Genomic DNA, 21844 nt, shown 5'->3' with positions numbered 1-21844 from the left:
ACAGACTTGATCTCCAGGGTTAGATGCTGAGGTATTAGGTGGGAGAATGAGTGTCTTAATGAGATTATGTAATCTTAAATCAGGAGTGATTCCGCGGTAAATAGAGAAGACTCCAAGTAATCCAGTTTGAAGCAAGACTTTTCTGAACTCTGATTATTTTAACACTGAGATAACTATCTTGTTCCGTTAAAACAAGTCAGCTGTGTGACAGCGTGCCTGTATATATTACTCTTTCATGGATGTTGCAGAGTAAAAACCATCAAGCATGTTGACACATAGGTAAACTTGGGTCTTCTAACAACCCTCAAATGGTTTTGCAGTTGTGTATATTGTGTCTGATTTCCAACCTGAACTATCAAATAAGGTATCCAAAATGCCCTATGAATGTTCTCAGCTGTCATGTTTCCAGAAGTACAACTGAGCTGAACACTGGCATGAAGATGTGGACCAACCACTCTGTGATGCGCCTCTCGTGTTCTGTTTTACTAACTTGACTGCTGTCTATTGAAATTACAGCTTTTACCAGAGACCTGTTTATTTTTTATGGGAAATATCTGTTGTTAAACAGCCCTTTTATATATAATTCAGCTGTCATTTCAATAAATTCCTCAAAATAATCTATGCAGTATACATTTTAGTTCTGTGTGAAAGATTTAACAGGAAAGCAGACTTACCCACTTTGTTTCCAATGTAATTTTTTTATAGTATCTGAGATCTTGATCAGTAACCTGGATGTTATAAGATTCAGTCAGTACCAGTTTAATCAAATTAGCACTCCTTTGATTCATTTAGAAAACCTAATTGCTTTCTGGGCTTGTAGTGTATCATGTCCCCAAGATCCTGCTTCTGTGAAGACAACTGTTAAGGGAAGCAATGTAAAATGAAGATGTAATTTGATAACTTGTTCACCAGAGTAGCCTGCCTTTAAAACAACTATAACAGGAATAGTGCTATGAGCTGACAGTTATTTTTCACCTCTTAAACCAAGTACTACAGATCAAGAGAGGAAAAAAAAAAAAAAGGGGGGGGGGGGTGGGGAGGGACAGATTCTTAAAGTGGAATGGGGAATCAAAATAGAAATGCTTTTTTCTCCATAGAACATGAACCCTCACAGAAGAAGGTTGATGGCATTCTCGCATTTAAGCCTGTAGAGAATGGATATTTAGTAGCATCCAGTAAACTTGTAGTTGACTGCAGCTAATGGCCCTTTGGGCTATTATTAAGTTTCCTAAAACACTGAAACCCAGAGTTTCTCAAATAAGATATACTGTATGTCCATAGGAGTTTCAACTACCACTTGATGGCAGTTCTGAATGCAAAAGCATCTTCTGCATAAGTTTATTGAGCTTAATGTAGTTTTGTTGAGCTCGGGTTGTTTTCTCCAACAGGTCTTTCTTCCTTCTGACTTTCTATTGGGTGTTTATCAAAACTTAAAGCAGTTAATTCTGTTCAGGCAATAAGGTATTTAAGTTGTAGCAGTGCTTGCCAGTTGATTTTCTAAACACAGCCAGACAAAATGCTACTGGAAGCAATCGTAGTCATTAAAATGTTATGGACATAGGGAATGAGAGGCATCATGTTTATGTTTAGCCAGTTCTGTGTTTCTCCTTGGCTGACAACAACCTCTTCTTTGACACTTGTAATAGCTGATTTTCAGGCCCTGGGATTTTTCCTTAGAGCTAGATTACTTCTTGAGAGCTAGGAGGCTGAATTTGGTCAGGTGCTATTGACTTTAATGGGCAGGCTAGTCCCTTGACTTTTTACAGCTTTGCAGCTGCTCCGGGTTCACCCTGCCCAGGCTGTGCAACAGGTGGCCACGCATAGCCGAGCTCTTTGGCAGGGCTGTGTTATTCTGCCCCTGCATGTACTGAGAGCCAGGAGCATCCTGCAGGCCTACTGAGCCTGGGTTTTGCTCTCTACATTCAAGTATCTGAGCTTTTATAAACAGGAGATTCTGAAGCAACTTTTGACATCTGCCTATGCTTGTTTGGGGTTGTTGTTTTTTATTTTTGGTTGCTGGGTGGGGGAAGAATAATCATGGGATGACAGGCCTGGGATGTTTGCAGTCCAGCATATCTTTTCCCACTTTATACAGCATATGGCTTGCTTCCTGGTGTGTTCTCAACATTAAATTCTGTTCTGCCTGAACTGCAGTGCCACTGTGCCTGTTGTACAACCTGCTTCTGATTGGTACTTGTAAGTTCTCTTATGCATTATGCATATTTTTTGTTTGTTTGTTTCAAGTGTTTTAGCAACTTTGATTATTTAAAAAAAAAACAAAAAAAAAAACAACAACCAACAAACAAGTTTCTGAAGCAGCTGCTATGCCGCATCTTTGTTACTCTGCCAGCTTCTGGTCCTGGAACTAACTCCCTGTTTTGATTAAAGCCTTAAAGACTTTTGACTATTTTTTTTTCTCTGCCTCATAAAACATATGATTTATTACAGGAGACTGACACACAGAAATAGCTGGTAAAAGTTTAAGTGCTGGATTTGGAACCAAATCTAAAACCTAACATGGAATGCTGAGAGTCAGCAGGATTTTCCAGATTTACAAACTCCAGGATTATGAGAAGAAAAAAAATCTAATGTCTGTATGAAAGCAATAGCAATGATGTTACAGACTATACAGTCTGTAACAGTCTGTTCAGACAGCACAGTTACTTTAAAGGTATCAGGAGTACACAAAATGGGTAGACTCTTCAAGGAAAGATGTGCACCAGATGATTCGTGCGACGTTGCTTTTAGTTGTTCCTCTAAGAAGAATCACTTCACTCCTTGAATATCTTGATGGTTAACTACTGTACAACAGCTGTCAAATACTTCATGGTGAAAAAGCACTCAATTATCCAAGATTATCAGATCCCAAATTGCTTTTTGTACAGGAGGTGCATTAATTTTTAAATGACAATTTAGGCTTTTAATAACTGTGGTATGATGCCACATATAGTTACCAAGATGCCACTTTTCATACTTGTTCCTGAGCTCTCTTAAACTCCTGCTAGGATTGCACAGTGTATATATGCAACTAATACAATTGCAAAAAAGGCACAATTTTTCATCAGCTTTTGTGTCACTTCTCCCCAAGACAAATTCTATACTCAAATGGAGATCTTGTAATCCTGCATCCTTGTGAACCCAATTACATGGCTTACAAATGCTAACATGCAGAAATTATTCATGCAACAGTATGTATTTATGTAACGGTCTGATTTTAATAAAATAGGACAGAATTCTAGCATTTTAAAAATAAATAACAGAGACCAAAAAATATTAGAGATACTTGCTGTGAGTAGTGTTTGCATACCAATGTGCTAAATCTTAGACAAATCCTTCTTCTGCTTATTTCAAATATCTTGATAGTAATTTTCAGTATATTCCTGAGCTGATACGCAAATTCCCGGGGAACTACAGGCAGTCAGTCTCATCTCTGTGTCTGGCAAGATCATGGAGCAGATCCTCCTGAAAACTATGCTAAGGCATATGGAAAATAAGGAGGTGAAAGGCATGACTTCATTACATGCAAATCCCACAGCATCGGTGGATGAGGGAAGAGCAATTGTCATCTACCTGGATTTGTGCAAAGCATTTGACACTGTCACAGATTACATCCTTGTCTCTAAATTGGAGAGACATGGACTTGACAGATGGACCACTTGGTGGATAAGGAACTGACTGGGTGGTTGCACTCAACAAATTGCAGTCAATGGTTCTATGTCCAAGTGGAGATCGGCGATGAGTGGTGTTCCTCAGGGGTCAGTACTGGGCCCAGTGCTGTTTAACATCTTTGTTGGAGACATGGGCATGGAATTAAGTGTATCCTCAACAAGTTTGCTGACAATACCAAGCTGTGTGGTGTGGTTGACACCCAAGAGGGAAGAGCTGCCATCCAGAGGGACCTTGACAGGCTGGAGAGGTGGGACAATGCCAACCTCATGAAGTTCAACAAGGCCAAGTGCAAGGTCCTGCACCTGGGTCAGCACAACCCCAGGCACAAATACAGGCTTGGGGGAAAATTAATAGAGAGCAGTTCTGAGGAAAAGGACTTGGGGTTGTGGGTTGATGAAAAGCTCAAGATGAGCCAGCAATGTGCACTTGCAGCCCAGAAAGCCAGCTATGTCCTGAGCTACATCAAAAGAAGTGAGGCTAGCAGGTAAAGGGAAGTGATTCTTCCCCTCTACTCTGCTCTTGTGAGACCCCACCTAGAGCAGTTTGTGCATTTCTGGAGCCACAAAGTAAGAAGGACATGCAGGTGTTGGAGCATGTCCAGAGGAGGGCCAGAAAGGTGATCAGAGGGCTGTAGCACCTCTCCTATGAAGACAGGCTGAGAGTTGAGATTGTTCGGCCTGGAGGAGAGAAGGGAGACCTGGGAGAAGATCTCCTAGGAGACCTTATAGTGGCCTTCCAGTACCTGAAGGGGCTACAGGAAAGCTAGGGATTTTCCTAAAGGCATCTAGTGACGGGACAAGGGGTAATGGTTTTAAACTGAAAGAGGGTAGATTTAGAGTAAACATTAAGAAGAAATTACTTTGTGTTAGGGTGGTGAGACATTGGAACAGGTTTCCCAGAGGAGTTGTGGCTGTGTCATCCCTGGAAGTGTTTAAGGCCAGGTTGGACAGGACTTTCAGCAATCTGGTCTAGTGGGAGGTGTCCCTGCTCATGGCAAAGGGGTTGAAACTAGATGATCTTTAAGGTCCTTTCCAGTCCAAACCATTCTATGATTTTATATTTATTACCATAGCAAAAATGTGATCTTCCATGCTGGGCATACTGTTCTTTGTTTCCATTAGAAAATCTGTTGTACTCAAGATGATCTGAGGATAATGACACAGGTACGCTGTGAAGGTAGAGGTGATCTCTTCTAAATATGTGACAAGCTTAAACTGTTTTGGAAACAACATATGAGGTGTACAAGCCACTTGTCAAATCAGAAAAGATTGTAGCCAACTTCAAAACCAAACGCATGTTGGAAACAGTTTTTTATTACTTCAACTAGGTAGGCAATGATATTGAAAGGCACCAGTATCTTATACTTGTAGAGTACAAAGTGGTTGGGAAACAAGATGAAGTGGTTATTCATGTGGGAAGGATGGAGCTAGGATTTTAAATGCCCAGTAGGGTTATGATTTATCACTCAGGAATGAAAGATGAGAAAATGAAGTGATTGTTTTGTGTTCCCTTACTGGCAACTGGACATTTCTGTCTGTATTACTTTATTCTGTTTTGAAATGTTTGTTCAGTTTGATCTGTGTCGATATTGAAACTGGGACAGTGGATTAAATATTTTATTTCCAGAAATGCTAAGGTGTTGATTGTTCTCTTTTAGGGAGATTTTACTGTGTCAGCAGCAGAGATATTACATTTGACACTTCTTCAATCTTGCTCTAGATTAATTTGATATATTTGGAGTTCTCCTTTCAGGGTAGACTCCCTCTCTTTATGTAGCAGGAACTGGGAGCCATCTGAAGACTAGAACAGTCAGTTCTAGGAGGACTTATTTCAAGAAAGCATATGTTGTAATTAGTTGTTGATTTTTCTGTATAGGCACTAGCTCTGAATGACATGGCGCAAACACAGGGTGGGATCAGAGGCTTTTACTGAAGTTCTTCTGCAGTGTTTGAGTGCTTCTTTCAAAACCAGACTGAATTCCTTAAATAAAGGCCCTTCTGTTTAAGTAACCTCTTGGTTGCAGAGGGGGTATATTCCTTTCAGAACAAAATGAAGTTTGAGAGCTTAGTTATGGAAAAAACCACCTTTTTTTAGGATGTTTCAGGTGTTTATATTTTAACACGTATTTATATTTTTAACAAGAATAGATATGTTTACTTTGGGCATTTTATTATTTTAGTGAATATTGTTGGTTCTAAGCAACCGTTTTGATGGCTGATCATGCTACAAAAGAAATTGAGGATGATAAGCAAGTATTCTAAATTTGTTCAGTCAGAAGATGAGTTCCCAAATTTGGGGGAGAGATCAGTGTTAAATCCAGGTTGCTTGTGAAGATAATCAGAATGCCATCTGAGTATCTTAGGTTTACTACCATAAAGATGCAAAACTTGTTCTGCAAAGCAGACACTGTAAAGATGGCTGTATTTTGTGTCCTTCTTGTTGTTTATTGCTGTGTCCACATATGCAGTTCCATTTTCTTCATAGCATGTGCCGAAGGAAAGAGGGATTGGAACAGACCTCTCTAGGGCTTAGGATGCAGTAATTCTGTGATCAATTAATTTACTTTGTTATTATGAACGTGTCTATGCACCAGCCTGCATTCAGATTGTGACTGACAGTCGTGGTGGATGACAGAGATTAGCAAGTATTATGAGCTGTTATTAGTTTATCTTACTTTTTAAATCTTGTGCCAATGGCAGAACTTTCTGACAAAAGAGTGAGTACAGAACAAGATCACAGCATTTAGCATAATGGCTCAAAAGCATGTATCAGCTTGTTTGTATGCTGTTGAAAAAGCTCACATAATACATAGCTCAAAAATATATCAAAAAATGTTTTAAAATTTCCACATTATTTTTTTTCCCCACCTGCCTTAAAATATATATCCATTAGAGGTAGTCATATAATGAAGAATAGTCTCTGGAACAAGCAGACTATCAGAACATAACATTCAGTTCCATTCATCCTCAGTTACGAGCTGAAAGAGAACTAAATGCAGATAGGGAAGAGAATATGTAGGCAGAGACAAAGCCAAGTATAATAACACTTAATGGTAAAAAAGCTCTTACTTATTCACAAAATGCCACCTGTGAAAAACAGTCTCTGCTTGGGTTTCTGGCTCCTCTGACATTTGATTAAAGCTGGAATTAAGCAGCCCTCATTAGAACTTCAGGAGAACGAATTATACTTAATAAATGTACAGCATGTGTACCTCACATGAATGCCAGCACCGTACACCCTATTATTAACATCCAATTATGCTGATGAATAGCAACTTAAACTATAATTTCTTAGAGCTGTAAATTTTTAGTTTCAATGTGCTGCCACTTGTATGTTTACCATGACTGAAAACCAAGGTAGTAATGTGACAACAGCAGCTTAGTACTAAATCTCTGACATACCACAAAGGCAGCAATGACTTCAAGATTCAGCAAAAAGGATGGAAGGAAAGAAAGAGGAAACAAAGAAGCATGAAGGAAATTTGGTTTAGACACTTTCTGTGGATTAAGTGCTCCTATTAAAGCTGTTTATGGTGTGGCAAGCATTCAGGATGGATAAATTCTGGCAAAACTATTGTACACCTGGAAATACTTGGCACTGGGATGTTTTTTGTGTGTTTGCCAGCAAGTATTGATTTAGGTTTCATTTTTGTAATACATTTTTATGCAGGGCTTCAAATTTAAATCAGGAGAAAAATAAGATTATATGGCTTTGATTGACTCCTGTCATTTCCTGAGTGCTCATCTCTATCTTGAATGAGAGAACAAACTCACAAAATATAAAGTACCTAAATAAAGGCATTCACAACCCTTTCACATTTCTCTAGGATCACCACATTTTTATCCATAGCATCCCATACCCATTTAGCAAGTATTTTCAGGGCTGTTAACAAGAGGACAGGGCCTTCCAACTGAAGTTGTCACTGTGGACTTCCCCCTGTAGCTATGGGAAAAAAAACCCCAGGGTGCTTGAGTAACGCCAATAGTTCTGTGTTGGTGAGTTGGTGTCATTTTCTAAGGTAAAAGGTGGCCTCAGACAAGAAGAGTTAGAGAGGCTGGCTATTATTTTTTTTCATATATGTTCCTTTTGTAAATGTAAGTAGTGAATATCTCTTGAAACTTTAATCAGTTGAGAATTGGATGGCAAATTACAGGAAAAAGTAGCTGGCTGCTCCCAGGGTGAGGGGACTTACTGCATGTACTTTCCTAGAATCATAGAATCATAGCATATTAGGGGTTGGAAGGGACATCTAGAGATAATCTAGTCCAACCCCCTTGCTAGAGCAGGATCACCTAGGGCAGGCCACACAGGAACACATCCAGATGGGTTTTGAAAGTGTCCAGAGAAGGAGCCCATGACCCCTCCAGGCAGCCTGTTCAAGTGCTCTATCACCCTCACAGTAAAGAAGTTTCTCCTTATGTTGAGATGGAACTTCTATGTTCTAGCTTATACCCATTGCTCTTTGTCCTATTACTGGGCGTCACCGAAGAAACACTGGCCCCTTCCTCTTGACACCCACCCCTCAGATATTTATAGACATTCATAAGATCCTCTCTCAGCCATCCCTTCTCAAGAGTAAACAGCCCCAGGTCTCTCAGCCTTTCTTCATAGGAGAATCATCCTCATAGCTCTCTGTTGGACTCTCTCCAGCAGATTCCTGTCTCTTTTGACTTGGGAAGCCCAAAACTGGGTACAGTATTTCAGATGTGGTCTAACCAGGGCAGAGTAGAGGGAAAGGAGAACCTCCATAGAATTGCTGAACACACCTTTCCTAATGCTGCCTAGGATACCCTCTTGGACAAAAGGGCACATTGCTGTCACATGGGTAACTTACTGTTACTTACTCTATCCCCTCATCGACGTCATTGATGAAGGTATTGAACAAAACTGGACCCAGTACTGATCCCTGGGGAACAGCACTGACCACAGGCCTCCAACTTGACTCTGTGCCACTGATTACAATGCTCTGAACTCTGTTCTCGAGCCAGTTTTCAATCTATCTCGCAGACTAATCATCTATCCCACGTTTCTTGAGCTTTCCTATGAGGATGTTATGGGAGACAGTATCAAAAGCTGCTCTCTCAGTCCTGTGCATTCCCACGCCGCACTGAGAATGCTGCTACCTTAATCTGCCAGGTCTGAGGGAACTTCCCGTTTGCCCGCGGTTCAATTTCCTGCAGTTGCTCCAGCAATGCCAAGTTGCCTCAGCCTCTCTTGCGAGAGCTGCTGGCTTCTGGCGGGTCTCCCTTCCTTCCTTGGCTTCCCTGACTGCAGGAAACCCCCTAGTCTGCTCAGTCCAGCAGCAGCTGAGCACAGAGCCATGGACTTCGCTGTTGCCACCACCTCAATCTGTGCATTATTGGAATGCTTTATCAGTAGCTTGGAAAACGGAGAATCTTTGACAGATTTTTTATTTTATTTTTTTTTTTTAACTAAATCTGGACTATAGAGAGCATGATGATGAACAACATCCCTATTACATGAATTTCATTGGAGTCCTGAGTTTTGTTTGGTTGGTTTTTTAAATGAATGAGAAATATTTCCTGGTCTAGTGAGTAAATGTGTGCTGACTGAAACTATGTGTTTCAGCTAATCTACTCAATAACCAGAGTTGCCCTGTCCTATGTGCAGTGCTTGTTGGAAGCTTACAGGATGTGTATTGACTGGAATGCAATTTGGCTGCATATAATTTTCCTATATAGTTACAACCAGGACTTCTCTGGTAGAAAATCTGAGGGCATATGAGAGGGAAAGCTGTTATCCCTTCATACTCTGTAAATCAATGTTATGACTTGTTTAACAGAAGGTTCACAATTAAGCGTAGTAACCCATCAATTAATGGATTAAAATAAGCATCTACATAAAGATATTATAATAAAATGTGTGTAACTTTTTTCAGACTCACTACAGAAAAGGACTATTTCCCATGGGTACTGAGCCATCTCATATTAACTATAGCAGTACCTAGAAAGGTTGGACCAGATGATCCTTGAGGTCCCTTCCAATCTGGTATTCTATGATTCTGTGATAGTTTAAACAATTTTTATTGTTCTAAGACTTTTTTCTTTCATAACAAAAGATAGATTATTTTAATGTAGATTACTAATGTTAAGCACGAAAATATTCTTATTTCCTTTAATAGTGTTCTATAAAGCATTCTAAACAAAGAGAAGAAAATGAGACCATTTTTGAATTGCAAATTAATCCTGTTTGTTAATTGTTCAGCTGTAGAGGTAGAATGTCTCACTGAATACTTCAGAATTGAGATTGTATGAGCTAATAATGTTCTTATTGCTAAATTGGGAAGAATAGCCCTGCTGTCTTAACACTAACTCCTTGCTTTCTGTCTAAAACTGTCATAACATCTACTCCATGCTGCCTTTTCAGGCTTTTTTTAAATCTTAATGGGTTTATCCTGTAGAGATTCATGCCTCAAAGGTATTATACTGTATCTTGACTTTGTACTTTAAAGGAAACAGTTACAGTACTTGCATGCAGCAATATACTGAGGAGAAAGGTAAGTTTTACTATATTTTTGACCAATAAATATGAAGCACAGGACAATGCTATAATTAGACCTCAGATTAAATCAGTAACTGTGATTCGAAGAATTTTAGATCCTGTTGGATTTTATTAAATCCTTTTGGGTTTCAACAGTTGTTTGAGTTGACTTTTGACATAAGCACCGCCAGTGACTCACTGCCAGTTTTTATTATTTTGAGTATTGGGTATACTTGCACTTAACCTCAGCTAAGTGCATCAGGGTCTCAGGTCTCATTTAAAATAAGGCTTTAGATTAGATTTGATGACCAAACTTGAAGCTATGAGTAAAAGAAAACGAGCAGCTAAAGAGGAATTTTATTTTATTTTTTTTTTTTTTTTTCCTTGTGGGAAGTACTTGGAGACCACTTGCTGCTACTATGAAGGTTTTTTAGTAACTCCAAAGTAATTCTCAGTTTTAACTGCTCATTTCTTTCTGATTACAAATCACAAACACATAAAATTGAAGCTCTTTGACATCTTGAATCAATCATTGTTGGCACCCCTCTTCAGAAATGTTAGAATAAAGCATCAGATGGAGCTGTGCAGGATTAAATTATACAGTTGCTGAAACAATTGTGATTCTATAATTCCAAATAATTTGGCAGAATGACCGTGTTTTATTGCATTTTGCCAATGTAGGAATTAACTTTTTCATTACTCTCCTGCCCTCAGAAGAAGCAGTCTCCTCCTCTGCCTCATTTAATTAACTGCTGTAAAGTTGGTGAAGATGGTGTGAGTCCTGGTGTGTGATACTTGTGGATATTTTGGACTTTCTCTGCTAGAGAGCAAACCCACCAACCACAATTGTAGCTTTAAAGTGTGTGATTGTCCGTGGTATTTCAAAACTTGGAGGAAGCTGTTCACATTGTTTCTCTTGAAGTCTGCTGTCCTTAGCCAACTGTCTGTGATGATACAGCAATTTGGGAACTGAGGAAGGGATAAGAGGCATTGCTCCAGTAGAATATCAGGATTTGTATTGATGTACTTATTTACTGCTGCTGCTGGAGGTTGAAATGCTCCTCTTTACCCTCAAAACTAAGGTGTGGCATGTGGCCTTCCTTGTGATTTTTAGTAACTTTTCCAAGCTTTTGCACTGCTCGTGCAAAAGAAATGCAAAACTCATTGTTATAACTAAGAATATGTTTTGTACAGCTGAGTGCTTTCTTCTTTCTTTGTGAACTTGTGGTTTCTCTCCTTAAATGGCACAATGGCTTTAAATGTCCTTGTAAGTGGAACTATGTGTATTCTTTCAGGTGTGCAACTATAAAAAGCCATTTTTAATTTAGTATCCTATCTAGCGGAGCAGTCAGGCTCCTCACAGCTGATTTTGAATGAAGAATAAAGGTGTAGGAAAGGGAGGATTAAAAGGACATACTGTTGCAGGGCAACCAAGGAACAAAGAAGTGATGATGACCCATCTATTAAAAGATTTAAAATGAGGAAGAGAGAATTGCAGAAAGGTGCTCTTAGGTTTCGAAGCTCATGTATAATTAAGGCATTCCCAGAGAATTACCTTCTTCTTGCAGTTTGATAACATTTTTGAAATCTGTGTTTGAAAATATTTCCCCAGAAGGTTAGCAAGACTATGAACATAATCTTCACTAGTCAGAAATTCTTAATTTTCCTCCCGTGGGTGAGGTCTCAAGAGTCCCATGTCAGTTTTAGATTTTTATTTTGAGGTTTCATACTTTATCTGAAACCAAGAAGACCTTTTTCATAAATTAAAAAGGCAAATAAGCTCTCTACAAATGCATAGCAAAGGGTATAATTATATTCCCATCTGTCACAGTTTGACTCAGGTTCAACAACAACGCTCTTGATCCCCTCCCCTTCCCACCCAGGTAGGAAAGGAGAGAGAGAATGAGGGAGAGACTTTACTGGATTGAAAACTAATAAGCTTTAATTAAACACTAACGATATAAGAAAATATATACAATTATATACAAATGTGTTCAGGAAATGTACAAAACCCCTATTGCCTCCCCCCGCCTCCAGCAACTCCCATAACACTCTCCTCTAGCTGTGAACAGTCCCGAAGAGCTCAGGCTGCTGCCAAAGAGAGAGCAGAGTGATGAGGGTCAGGAGATGCAGAGCCCAGGGGTTGATGGTGATGGATGGATGGAGTCCTCCCTGGACATCGGTCATGGATGAAAGAGGAGGGAAGAAGAAGCAGGAAGGAAGTTGTCTTCTGTGATCTCTGACCTTCGTCTGAGCTTATGTAGATATATGGAATGGAATATCTCTGGCCAGTTTTGCTGTCTGTCTAACTCAGCCTCCTATGGGGGAGTCACAGATCTCCCCATAGTGTCTGAGCTGGCAGATTAAAGATGCAACCTTGAAGACCCAGCAGTTAGAAAAGCATCCCACCATTATCAGTCTTAATTGGAACGCTTTGCTACTAGTTAAAAGAAAGTTTACTGAAGGAAAAAAAAAAAAATCAGTAAAAGGGAAATTGGCTTAATCCTGGCTTAAACCAGGACACCATCATTGTATGAGGGAGTAATTTACAAATACTTTGTGGTTTAAGTGAGCTGCTATGCTTACCCTTTTTAACAGTAGTTACTTTATAGTACAGCTTTAAGTGTTGTTTTTTTTAACAGTGAATTTCTGTTTCTGTAATTGCCTGTGAATAGTTGCAAGTAATGTCATGGTCTCAGGTGGAAAGATTTATGACCTTCTGTGCTATCAAATCAACCAAATATTTATGGTTGTCAGCATGATTGTCCAATTAGCTTTTAATTAAACATGGCATTGCTCTTCACTTTCCAGTGTCAGAGGCTACACTGAGGTTTGTTTCTGTTTTTGAAAATCTATCTATTGTTCTTTGAGACTGCTCATCCTATCTCAGACTCTTCTCTGAAAGCCAATGTTTCCATTGTGCCATTAAGCTACAACTTTACCCTGTCTAGATGTTCTGGATCCACTGTCTTCCTTTGTTCAATATTTATTACTGTTAACAGAACGAAATAGAAGGTGAAAACCCCTGACTAAAGCTTGTCCACTATTTTTTTTTCTGGTTGTTTATTTTTTGTGTTTTTTTTACACATCCACCTAACTCTATTTGAAATACAGCTGACCTTTTCTTATAACATTAAGTTCTAGGAATGCATGTTTTCACTGGTAGAAGTGCATTATGTCTAAACATCTTCTCTGATACCTGAACAACAACATTGCCCTAACCTGCCAGTAATCAGTCCTCAATTTCTAGAAAAAGAGTTGTCCTGACTTCACACTGTACTACTTGGACTTAGTACAGGATCTTCAGTTGCAAAATACTAAAACACACAGAAACTAGCTGTGCACATCAGGCTTGCTTCCTGTCATGGTGTGGGCAGCAGTGAATTACTCAGTGGTTAAAAGATTGGTGGTAAGGAACAGCAATGAAAGTGAAACATGCTTTTCATAATAAGTATTTCATAGCAAAAGAAAAGCAAAGAAACCATGTATTTTTGTTCCTAAGTGTCTTGACTTGAATTCAAGAGAAATAATATGAGCAAAGTGCTGTGGCAACTTCTCTGTCACTGGCTGTTTTGATTCTGAAAGTGGCAGAGCTATTTAGAGAAGAAATGTTGAAGAAAAGCAACTGCACACCCTAAGGAGCTGAGTTAAGTTGTTTGGTTTTATTTTTTATTTCTACCTGGTATAAATGTAGATATGTAAATGGCACCAGGATACAGTGTAGGGCAAGTCAACTTGATACTGGGTAAAAACACAGTACAAAATTGGTTGAAACTGTTGAAACCAAAAGAGTTTCTTAAAACATTATGTCACCATAAAGCTTTTGATTTGTCTGTTCCAATGCGAAAGATGATATTTGGGTTTTTTTTTTGTGTAAACTGGAATTTCACAGGGACTGCTTTGTAATTTAGATCTGAATTCAGCCTCTACTGCTTAAATAACATAAAACATGGTAGTGGCTTTTGTGAAGAAGATCCTCGAGAACTTACATATCTCAGTGTGTATTGGACGAGTTCACATGCTTAAAAGCTTGGCAGCATTTCTGATGTGGGTTTTCCACTCTCTCCCGGTGCTCTGGCTTAGTTTAGCAGAAGATAACTGTGTCTCTCTTTCAGCTAACACACTGCAACAGGTCTGACAATGTTGCTGCTTGTTCTGAAGAGAGAACTGTACCCCGCCACTGGGTGGATCAAGCTTTTGACTAAACTACAAATTTTGTGTTCAAACTATTATATTTTTAATGGGAATTTCACCTAATTGAAAAAAAATAATAAAAAATTCCTAGTATAAACTTATCCAGTTGCCTGCATGTTTTTGTAAAAATATTTAAAGGAAGTTGTGTTAGCACTACTTGGTAAATCCCAAGTATTGTAAATTCCAACTTTATTGCAGGTACAGCCATGATTAAAAGAAAATGATGTGATGTTTTATGCAGCTCTTCTAGACAGAGGAGACAAGAATAAACTGAGGAGCCATGATTTGAGAGAAACAAAGTGACTGAGCAGTAAGTACATAGATTAGGTTCCTGTGTCTGTTAAAGGACTCCTGTTAAAGGAGTCATTTGGGCGTTGTTTTTTAAACCCTTTGCCTTGAGGTCTGTCTGCATAAGAGATGCAAAATTACCTACTTTGAAACTGCTGTGTGCTACTCAGGCAAGACAGCTCCCAGCAGCCACAGGTGTAGCTCATCTGTTAGTTTCCAAATTCCAGGAGCTGTAATAGTTGGGGTGCAGAAAGCAGCTCTCCAACCTGCATTTGAGCTGTAGTCCTTCTGTGAGGACTGACAACTGAGAAATGTTAGATGTTCTAAGAAGTGAGCTGAGGCCATCAGTTCTTTCCATATGTCACTGAGCTGCTGCCAGAAGTCAATGACTTTTAGTCACTGCTGATCTGAGCTTGTTTTATAATGAACAAGCAGTGACAAGCTACGAATCTCATTAATCCAAGAGGTATGAAAAGCCTTTTTTTAGTTTTCTTAGGATTATTCCATGCCTTCAGCAGCAACATTTCACTGCATCTAGAAAGCAGAAGGATGATTGGTAAGCAGACTCCTCATCAGTGTGGTTTTTTTTTTTTAATGTTACACTATGGAACATAGCTACAAAGGAGGGAATAATCTTGGTTAGTGACTTGCATGAGTAATTACATGTTTTTTTCAGTTGTGGCCAGGTTGGATGGAGCTTTGAGCAAACTGGTCTAGTGGAGGGGTGTCCCTGCCCATGCATGAAACTAGATTATTTTTAAGGTCCTTTCTGACCCAAACCATTCTATGACTCTTAGTTTTAGAAAGGAAGCTAAAATTATTTCCAATTAAAATAAAAATCAAAGGAGCGGTACACAATAGTAGTTTCTAACCTTCAAGTGTGATCCTGGAAAGTAAATCCTTGAGGAAGTCCAGGTTTTTCCTACCTGAGTACTCCAATGCAAGGGTAGCATGACCTGCACTGGTCTTAGCTTGCCCAATGCAAAATGGCTGATGCATCTGTTTAGTAGTCCAATCTTTTGGTGTGACTTCTGGCATCATATGGGATAGATGGCAAAAGGGTATAGTTGCAGGTGACAGATACGCTTTATAAAAGCATCGTACTTGCGAACCTGCAAGTCATAAACACTGAAAAGATTCTAACAGGATGCAGAATTGCCATAGTGAAGCCAAAACCCAAACTGCTTCTTTCAAAGACTGGAACTAATTTCAGCTAATTTCCAGCAGTATTTCTGGAGCCACTGCTGCTCCTTTCCCACCAATTTTTTGCTTACACTTTGGATGTAATACGGATGCTTTCCTTTCCGTGTAGGAAACACTGATCCGAGCTACCTGTTTGCTCTGAGAAGCAGTTCCAGAATTCCTTTTCCACCTGACACCATGAGGTGACAGCAGAATATGGATGAGTTCTCATCAGTTGATTCATGCTGATGGACCAGGGCTCTGTCGCGATCTGAACCCGGTTTTGGGTTGAAGCCACCTTATCTCAGGGCACAGTTGCCCTGTGCATTTATCAGGATTTTCTGACACCACACTATATATTCAGGATAGCCTTTTAATTATTTTGGTGGGCCCGTCCCTGGCTTAGGGCCGGCTTTCTTCCACTGGATTTATAACTGATTGATAAGCTCCTCTCAGAAGCGCACACACACACAGATTATGTGTTTGAAGTACCACTTTACTGTATTTACTGTAAAGGTTTTCAAAGTGTGTGTGTAAAACTGGATATGTAAATGTACCCAGTTGGTAAAGAGAAGGAAAAAAAAAGGACTATTATAGCTGGGGGCAGAGAGAGCCCAAAGCCTTTCCTGTATACGGTCGACAAGGTGTGTGTGAGTTAAGGGGCCAATGACATACCCAGGGGGAGAAGGTGTTAGAGGTGAAAGGTTTGGATGGTGATGTTGTGCTCACATCCTCCTGGAGCTGGGGAGTGAGGCGAGTTGTGGCAGCGGTGGTAGATCCAGGGCAGGTGGCACCAGTGGCAGGGACAGCAGGGGCAGCAGCAGCTGCTTCCTTCATCCCTCTGGTGCCTCTGGCGTCTGCCGGAGGACAAGGGGTCTGCTCTTTTTGGAGTCTGGGCACGGGTGGCAGGGCCACTCACTGCTATGACCCTGAAGAGTTTTCTTCCAATGGTCTCAGGAGCGCTGGGGAGGCGAGGACTCTGATGCTATTTTCCTCCCTGGACCTGGGTCTGGTGGCAAGGTCCCGGCCTGTGGTGGTCTCAGTGAGGGCAGCTTTCAGCTCGGCTCTTTTAAATTCGGTTTCCTCTCCTCTCTCTTTTTTCTTCTTTCCTTCTCTCTCCTCTGTACCAGCAGCAGCAGCAATGGGCGTGTTATTGACCCACAGCGATCGTCCTTACGTGCAGCTCGGGATGAAGTCCTGGCCGCGGCCCCTGCTCCACGGTACTGCCCCCGTTTCTCCTTTATTTTAGTTTTTCTGTTACGTCTCTCTATTACAGTCACTTTCAGTGAGAGACATACTTGTTTGGAGGCCAGTTCTCCACAGGCTCTCAAATCCATTCCTCCTCTTTTAGAGTCTAGTATGAGTTCAGCCCCAAAAGCAAAACAAATGGTTAGCAGGAACAGTTCAGGGCAACAGTTTTAGTCTCTCTGTAAACACATGGTGTCATTTAGTCAACACCTGCTTCCAAGTTTTGCTTTGCAAAGGAGGCAGAGAAATAATACAAAGTGTGCAACTGTGTATCGCCAGCAAATGAGAGCAAAAGCCTCATGCAATTAAAAGACTTCCCCTCTTTGCCCCTCTTGCCCTCCTGGGTTCTCTGCCAATCTTATTTTCTTTCTCTTTTTCTTTTTTTTTTTTTTAATATTTTCTCATCCAACTAATTGATACTGCTTTAAACGTGGTGTTAGTAGCTGAACTTCAGTGCTCCCAGACCAACTTTTTTTAGCTTGCATTTGACTTCTGTAATGAGTGGGTCAAAACACAGTTCAGTGGAGACAAGTTAGTTTCTACATCTGTTATTAATAGCTGACATTACTAAACATTTTAGACAACCTCTCCTTCTCCCACTTGCTCTCTTGTGCTTGCTTTCTTGCTTTTGCTTGCCCTCATTGTTGTGGTTCCTCTGGCCCCTGCATGCACTGATGTGTGCTCTTGTGCTCGCTCATGCTCTTCTTCCTCACTTGCTCTTCCCTGCATTTTCTTGCTGCTCTCTCCCTCCCAGGCTTTCTTGCTCACCCTCACTCTTTCTCATGACCTCTTTCATGCTGCCTTGTGTGCACACTCTCTTTCTCTCTGTTTCCCTATCACGCTGTCAAAACCAGATTCCTGAATTCCAGCTGCCTAAAAACCCTTTAAAATATCTTTTCAGTTCACAAGCTTCTAGAAATACTTAATCCTACTTACTTTGTAGGCCTGCCTCTTGTAGGTTCAATTACTATGCACATATTGTTATTGTAAAAAATATTTTGGAAAAAGTAAGAAACAATTCACTGGATTATAGACTCACATTTTTTAATATAAATGCTTGTATTTTATTTTGTAATTACTGTCCTGGAACACTTTTTATTCCTTGCTACTTCTGAGAACGACAGCTCAATGTGTAGGGGGGATGTGATCTTTGCCATTTAGTAGTGTCACTCAATTTTTAATCTGAAAACGCTGTCTGACATACATAAAATTACAAATATATTTTTAAAAACATTTTGGTGGTTTTTAAGGTCTGAAATATACTTTTCTCATTTATTGTAAGAAAAACAAATGTGAATTTATCTAATTATTAATATTTTCTTCAAAATCTTTCTCCCCCCCTCCAGTAATCAAAATGAAAGGAGATCAAAGGTTGAAGATTTCTCCTTAATTTTGTCAAAAAATTCTCTCCTTCAAAATCAGTTCACTCTTATTTTTTAAAATAGTCAAACAGGTAGAATTCGTTCATGTAGGTGTGTTTGGAACAGTTTACTTCATCAAGTAGGGAGCGTCTAATTTAATTTGTTAAGTAGAGTATATTTTGTATGTGAAACTGTGCTTTGTATTCTCCGAAACATGATACAAAGGATCACTTGCACATCTTTGTTGTTGAGTGAATACTTGGGACACACAGACTCAGATCCACTCAGTAAAGCATATGACCTTGAAGTCTGTAATGAAGAAAAAACACTTATATTAATGTATATCTGTGATTATTTCTCCTGCCTCTTATTGTTCATTTAGTATGTTCGAATTTCCAATGTAATGGGCACACAAATAAATGGTGAGGTTAAATGAGGACTTGCAGCATATAAAGAGAAAACTTATTCAATTGAGGTTGTGTGCTCAACCTCATGTCATTAAATTAACCTTAAAGATTCATTTATAAATGTCACTGTTATAAGTTTATACTTGAAGGTCACAAATTCTAATCCTTGTTTAAAACCTGGTTATACTCTGTGCATGTGTTTAATTCTAAATAAAGATTTTGGCTCATTTTCATACATTATGGCTGGATCACTAACAGCAATAAAGGCTGTGTCTTTTGCAATAAATATTGGAAACCTTTTTGTGATGGGCAAGCTAATAGAAAATTGCAAACAAGCTAAACTTGCCATGTTTTGTTTTGTTTTGTTTTTTTCCACAAAAAAAACTATTCTAAATGGATTTTGTATTTTGCAGGTGTGTGCATAGCACTTGCTTTAAGACTATCACAAACTGGAAATGACCTATTGTTGCTTTGCTTACTGGTTTCCTGAGCACAAGGATCTTGCTGCTGGGGAGCTGCAGGAGCACAGGATACATGCTTCAGCACGATGTGCTGCTCACAGTGAGAGATGAGACGTTCTGAATATGACTGACTTGAGACAGGTTGGTGCTGTTTCCAAATCCATCTATGCAATTGCATGCAAGGTCAAATTACTTTCTTTCTTTTCATGGAAACATAGTCTTCTGAATCTGTCTACTGAGATTCCAGTTAGCCAAAAGATGTTTGATAAAGCCATTTTGACCAGCCATATTGATTAAATGTAGCTATTAAGATAAAAGAAATTCAATAATTACATGCAATAGCACTTTATATGCAATTCCTTTGCAGTGACACTTGTCTTTTAGCCCAGGAATGCATGACGGATGTCAGCAGAGTTACTTTTCTGGGCTTCTTTAATAATTAAAAATATATATATATCTTTTTCTCTTCCTGCTACCTCTGCATGGGTTTAGAAGCAACATAAAAAATGTGAGATATATTTTAGGAAAGAGAATATGTAGTATCACAATTGGCCTTTGTTTTAATTTAATTTATAGGAATTTTTTCTGAATATTAACAGTTGGATGTTATCAGTATGTTGTTTGTTAACCAATATTGTAACACTGTGCAGTGATTCACCTAGTGAAATTATTTTACTGAACACTAACTTACATTTCTAAAAAGGATTTGAAGCTGCTTATTTTCTTTATTTTTTATTTTTTTTTAACTCACTCTTGCAGTCCTTTGCTACTACAGTAAACACAAACTGGTGCCTTAAAAATTTTGCAAACATAAATGCTAAATTGTCTTGACAGCATATCTTCCAGGGTAAATATCTGACTAAAATGGATTATAGACTCTTTTGCCTGCCCTAAAGGGATAATTCAGTGAATTCACTAGTTTCTGCCATAGCTTCTTCAGTATTGTAAGGAAGCAGATTTTTTTTTTAAATTACTTTATTGAAGCCAGGGTAAATTTTCTTAACCATTAAATGAGGTTAATGTACATTTTCGTTCTTCATGAAAGCAATAAAATCATGTACTTTCTCATGTGATAAATTAAAAAAAAAACAAACCAAAAAAAACCACACCAAACCAAAACAAAAGAAACCCTTCTGCCACATGCAGAGGAATTTTCTACTGCCATCTGGGGAAAGATGAAATAATATTTGAGAGTAATTTTTAATATCACTCTGGTGTAGTTGTCAATTCATTCTGGGTTTTTTGCCTTTCTATATAAAATGTCTGCAAAACCCTCTTGCTCTTAAAGAGCAGGAGATCATAAATGACTGCTTTTATTCCAGGCTCCAACAACTGCCTTTTTCATCCCCAGCTGATTGTGCTGTTTCTGAAGCAACTCCACAGTGTATAGCAGTACAGTAATGAGTCTGCTTCCTAAACAAGGTAACCCTGTGGATATCTGTTTGGCTTTTATTTTCAGTGTAATCTTTACTCTAAGCAAATGTAGAATTCACCTGTAATAATGCAGTGTGTATTTAAGATACTACAAATATCAGTGAACAACCTTTAATAGGACATAACAATTCACGGGATGTGTTGGTAAAAGTTTCCCAGAAGAGACTATATTTCAACTAGAAAAGGGCAAACCTGCCAATTTATTCTGAGATTAGAAGCACAATCAGTGGGAATGTTCTGCCAACTGCACAAAAAGATATCTAAGATAATACTTCAACTTCAGATGAAGCATTGCCCTTTCTCCCAAGTTGTATCTAATTATTAATGCTTGCCAAAGAATAGCTGGGCTGCTTTCATGCTTCTCACCTTTGTAATACCCGCATCGTTAGACTTGGACTTCAGGATCAGGAACATCTGGCATAACCTTTGGAGTTTAATTTTTGGTATAAATTAAGTGAAGAAAAATGGTTCACTAATCAGTAACAATAAAGCTAGCAGGTCACCCTTGGCAGTGACTAATAATCTTGAAAAGAGAACTCTATGATGAAAAAAAACCAATTGCTGAGACACTTAGTAATACCAAATTAGGAAGTTATTAGGGCACATCATATTATTAGAGTAAAAATGTTAATTCAGGATGTTAATTCAGGAAGAAAAGGATTTAGGAAATTAGGGGAGATGCATTCACAAAGTTTGGATTTCTCCCTGCAGATGTTGAATATGGATGGAATGATCACATGTCAAGACAGGATGTGAACTTACCATAAACCGGCTTTAGGAGAGCTTTATCTTTGCTTGGTACAGATACTTTCCTTTGGTAACGTTAGGTGTGTGGTGGGAATTTGGATGAGCAAAGTGCTGAAGTTTACAGCAGTTACACAAAATGAAAGAACATAGTCAGCTGATTTCCATGTTCCTGCAGAACTATATGCCTCAGCATCTGTGAAAAGTTAATACTTTCAAACATGTGAAGAGGCACCTCTCCCTCTGGAAGCCCAACACTCAGAATGACCTGAATTGTGTGAGTTTATGGCCATATTTGTGTGTGTGTGTGTGTGTGTGTGTGTGTGTGTGTGTGTGTGTGTGTGTGTGTGTGTGT

This window comes from Apus apus, chromosome 1 (assembly GCF_020740795.1).
Source record: "Apus apus isolate bApuApu2 chromosome 1, bApuApu2.pri.cur, whole genome shotgun sequence".
In the NCBI taxonomy this organism is placed as follows: Eukaryota; Metazoa; Chordata; class Aves; order Apodiformes; family Apodidae; genus Apus; species Apus apus.
This window is presented reverse-complemented; position numbering follows the sequence as displayed.